Source organism: Triticum aestivum, chromosome 3A (genome assembly GCF_018294505.1).
Source record: "Triticum aestivum cultivar Chinese Spring chromosome 3A, IWGSC CS RefSeq v2.1, whole genome shotgun sequence".
Taxonomy (NCBI): Eukaryota; Viridiplantae; Streptophyta; class Magnoliopsida; order Poales; family Poaceae; genus Triticum; species Triticum aestivum.
The window spans coordinates 113,882,290-113,887,691 of NC_057800.1; positions in this window are offsets into that span (position 1 = coordinate 113,882,290).

Below are 5,402 nucleotides of genomic sequence, written 5' to 3' on the forward strand. Positions count from 1 at the left end.
GGCAGTGAGGGAGCCGGCGGCCAGATGGGATCGGGGAGGATAGGGAAGGTTTTTTCTTTTCTTCGTACCAGTTCGGGATCTCAGGAACACCCTCGCGAGCCCTATATAGGGCCTCACGTGATCCAAATAACTATTCTAATCCCATGATTAGAATAGTGTTGTCCTATATATATATATATATATATATATATATATATATATATATATATATATTTGTGTTGATTGGGTGTATTTAAATGTGCAGTTGTTTCATCGCTGTGAGGGTGTGGTGTTTGACGACCTCCTTGTGCGTTCAACGAGCTCTGCCCCTGCGTTCGTTGGTGAGCACAAATGGCATCTCCTCCTCCTCACTTCATTTGCTCTGTTCTGGTATTCATGCGATGAAACTTGCTAGCTATAGGTGCCAATCATGAGTATGCGTAACCACTATGTGTCTCCTGTTCGAAAGGGTTACATCTATAAATATGCATGAATTTGCATATTTATAATCGTGATTCTTTCGAATTGTCCAACGTTATCCATGGACAACCCGAGTATGTGTAGATTGGGTTCGTTTTCCCATATGCTCTGCTTTGGATCCGATGCAGAATTTTGTCAATGCCTCCCTGTTGTTCTCCGGGTACACATGCTCTCTGCTTATTTCCGAGACGTGTATCAGGAGAAGAGTGGGGAGGTGCTGCCAAAATTTTGCGTCGGATTCGGTGCAGAGCATGGGAAAACGAATCCAATCTACACATACTTGGGTGGGATTAGGACCTATCTTTACCTATTAGCGTGTAGGTTGCATGGACGTAATAAAACTGACAAACTCCATTAACTGATGGATATGGTTTGCTTAATTATGTATATATTTCTTGTGTGTCCAGTAGGAAGTCAATATGAGTGATCGTGCGTGGATGTACACAGATTACACTAAGTTTGGACCAAGGAATGGTTAACAAAAACCAAAGAGTTTGTTAGAGCCGCATTTGCAAATGGCCAGAAATTTAGCTGGTGCCCCTGTGTCCGGTGTGACAACTATAATAAGAGGGACGAGCTTGAAATGAGTAAAGACCTGTAGAAGTTTGGTTTTACGCCTGGTTACACGGTCTGAACATTTCATGGTGAGTCTGCCCAACATGCCAGAGCCAAGGTGGTTCATCGTCGCACCAACGAGCATGGTACCGAGATGGAAGACATGGTGCAACACTTTGACGATGCTCGGGACTCGGACGAGGAGATGGAGGAATCTGCAAAGGCCTTCACTGAAATGTTGGAGTCCTCAAAACGTCCTCTCCACGAGCACACTGAGTTTTTTCAGTTGGATGCCAACTCACAAATGATGGCTTTGAAGGCTCAATTCAACTTGGGCAGAGAATGCTACGATGCGATGATGACAGTATTCAGACAATTTCTGCCCAAAGGCCATGTGCTACCTGCAAAACTTGTACCAGTTAGACAAAATCCTCCATGCTCTTAAGATGTCCTATGAGAAGAAACATGCCTGTGAGAAAGGATGTGTCTTATTTAGGCTTCAGTATGAGGACTTGAACTATTGTCCCATTTGCAATTCTTCCAGGTATGTTGTGGTAGACAACGGTATGGGTGAGAAGATGCAGACCAAAATACTCATTAATGTTCTTCGGTATATGCCAATCGTACCAAGACTTCAATGTCTTTTCATGGTCGAAGAGACAGCCAGACAGATGACATGGCACAAAATGGGCAAAAGAACCGAACTAGATGCAGATGGGAATGTGATGATGGTGCACACATCGGATGGTGAAGCGTGGAAGCGCTTCGATGCATTACATAAGGAAAAAACGGCAGATCCAAGGCATCCTCGAGTCGCCATCAGCACAGATGGGTTCAGTGTGTTTGGTCAAGTAGCAGCCCCATACAGTTGTTGGCCCGTGTTTGTCATTCCACTCAATCTCCCCCCAGGCAGATTATGCAAAGAAAGAACATTTTCCTGACGTTGATAATTCCAGGGCCCAACTATCCGGGGAAGAATATGAATTTGTACATGCGGCCGCTTAAGGACGAATTGCAAGAAGCTTGGGATAATGGGTTCATGACATACAACGCCTTTAGCAAACAAAACTTCATAATGCATGTCTGGTACACGTACTCGACGCGTGACTTGCCAGCGTATGCGCTATTCATTGGCTGGTGTGTGCATGGAAGGTTCCCGTGCGCCACATGCAAGGGAGCTCTTGAGTTTCGTTGGCTGACGGCAGGGCACAAGTATACTTGCTTTGACTTGCATAAACCGTTTCTAGATTCTCGCTGTAAGTTTAGGAAAGACAAGAAGAACTTCATCAAAGGTAGAGTTGTCAAACACTCTGCACCACCTATGGTGATAGGCCAACAGACCCTAGATCAGTTAAACACTCTCGAGCCAGATCCAGAGCATCCAGGGTATTTCAAGGGGTATAATAAGCAACACGCCTGGACTCACAAGACATGCTTGTGGGATCTGCCTTACTTCAAAGACCTCCTTTGCCCACACAACATCGACGTGATGCACACTGAAAAGGATATAGCGGAAGCCATTTTTGGTACATTGTTTGGCATAGACATGCTTTCGTACATATGGCAAAGAGCTATCTATGGCTGACCGAAAGTCTAAAAATTATTGTGTCTCTGCTATCAGCGAAGGAGATATCGAGTATTATGGAAGAGTTGAAGCAATTTATGAACTTCAATTCTATGGTGAAAACCCACCAAACGTCGTAGTCTTCAGATGTTATTGGTTCCAGCCGAGGGATACTAGAAGGACTCATGAACATATAGGGCTAGTCGAAATCAAACAAAGCACCCATTTGGATGTTCCCGACGTCTATATTACGGCTCAACAGGAAACCAAATTTTCTATCTACCATGGGCCTGTCAAAGTGATCCAAATCTCAGTGGTTGGATGTCATTTTTGAAGTGCCACCACGTGTTAGACCACCTCCCCCCAATGAAGAGGATTATGAACCTCACATTAACCAAGACACATATGACGAAGAAGAACTCTTCCAAGAAACACGTCTTTGCAGAAAACGTTTCAAGAACCGCTCTACTCCAACCCAAAACATTGAAGTAGACAACGATAGTGAGTCCGACTTCACCCCTGAGCCGGAACAAGAAGATCCGGAACAAGAAGAAGTTACTGCTGTAGATGACCTATCAATGCTTGAACGATTACTAAAGGAGGCCTTCCACATGTTGATGCATTTATTGACAATGATGATGAGCACGTCACTGATAGTGATGATGATGATGATGCATTTACTGATCCCGGAGCATATATAGACGATTCAGAGTAATATTAGTAATGTGAGGTATTCAATTTTTATTATATATGTTCATGATGATGATACACTTAAATTATATATATATTATTCATGTCAGGTATTCAAATTTTTTATGGTGTACTAATTTCGTTTACTTTTTGTCATTATAGGTGTTGACTGGATGGTGGGCAAGGGTCCAGAGCGCCCCGAGCCTTCTGCGAGCGCTACTGGGAGGGGTGATTCCATTATTCCACCCTAGCCACTCCGGAGAGCGCTGCTAGACAATATGCAGACGGCAGTGGCGGGCGCTTCTTCTTCGGCTGGGAGAGGTCGAGGGAGGACGAAGAAGGCTAGTAGAGGTGGACGTGGCAGCGGAAGAGGTAGGAAGGCGCCTATACCTTCCTCGCCGCCACCCCCAGCTGATTCACCCGACCACAGGACTACTCCGTCTGATGTGGACCCGTCTTGGACTCCGGTCCATGGGCCTCAGGTCGCCGATCCTTCGCCCCACCTGACTCGTGTCGCCGATCCTTCACCCCACTTGAGTCCGGTCCCAGAGTCTTCATCCCATAAGACTCCGGTCCCGGAGTCTTCTTCCCACGAGACTTCGGGGGTAGTGGCCCTACTGATGGTAGCGAGGACACCTTTTCTGATGATAGCTACAGTGATGATGAGCTGGTTGAGAAGGGCAAGAAGGTCTACAAGCATGGCTGTACAAAGCTCCCGCCCGTGCCGATGACCCCCGACCAGAGGTGGTTGATTACGCCAAATGGGTTGAAGAAAGTGCATTTACTATTTTTTAACCTTTTGCCTTCATGTTCCTTCACATTAATATGTAATGCGTTGGCCTTGTCATACTGCAGGGGCTGGGTACACCCCCGTGGTGTCCGCAGGCCCAACCAGGTCCTTGGTGTGCTTTGCCGGGAGCACTTCCCTGGGTGGGTCACGTTGCCTGGTGAGGGTCAGGTTCCACAGCTAGCACTGAGCTGGGAGCTGTACTCGGTTGCCCCGGCCCCGCCGGAGGAGATGGTCGCCGATGTCTTGTGCGAGACGGTGGCCAACATTGTGTTCCGTTGGTTTTGGGTAATTTCTCCTTTACATAATTAAAAATCAACACTACCAAGTGATTGTACTAATCAGTGTTGTCTTTTTTGATTGCAGACCTTCTACAGGGTTTCAGAGGGAGAGCAGGAGGCCGCGTCTATGGTATTCGAAACCGAGTGCAAGCGCCTACTTCGGAACTTACGACACGAGGCTTGGGTGGAGGCCGTTCGAGACTACTACGCTTCGAAGGGTATTAGGAGGGCCAAGAAGAAGTGTCGTGGCAAGTTTCTGAGTAAGGAGAAGTACATGCAGGTAATTACCTATTCTTAAGGACTTGAACTTAGTTTTCTTGATTTGATTCGTAGGCGTAGCGCTGAAATTTCTCTTGACTAACTTAGGTGCCCCCGAGATGGTGTGTGGATAAGATGGAGTGTTGGGAGGCGTTCGTGGATGCGTGGTGCTCTCCCCAATGGCTAGTCGAACACCATAGGGCCATGGATAAGCGCGACCAAATGGAAGGTGTGCCACACCATCAAGGGAGCTCCAACCTGTTTGAGTACGGGGAGAACTGGGTATGTGGTTTGCTACATGATTCATGCAATTTCATTCTTCATGCTAGCATTTATCCCTTCCAAAAATGACTTATATTAATATGCTTAATTAGTTTAAAAAATGGCATAACTACCTTGGATAGTTCATTTATGACATAATTAGGTCTAAAATGACATAGTAACCTTAGATAGCTCTATAAAATAACTAAATATGATTTAGTTAGTTAAAAATGGCATAACTACCTAGGATAGCTAAATAATGACCTAAACTAATCTTAGCTAGTTCATTTATGACATATTTAGCTCTAAAATGACATAATAACCTTAGATAGCTCTATAAAATGACTTAATATGCTTTAGTTAGTTTAAAAATGGCATAACTACCTTCGATAGCTCAATAACGACCTAAACTAATCTTAGCTAGTTCATTCATGACATAATTAGCTCTAAAATCATATAATAACCTTTGATAGCTCTATAGAATGCCTAAATATGCTTTAGTTAGCTAAAAATGGCATAACTACCTTGGATAGCTCAATAATGACAT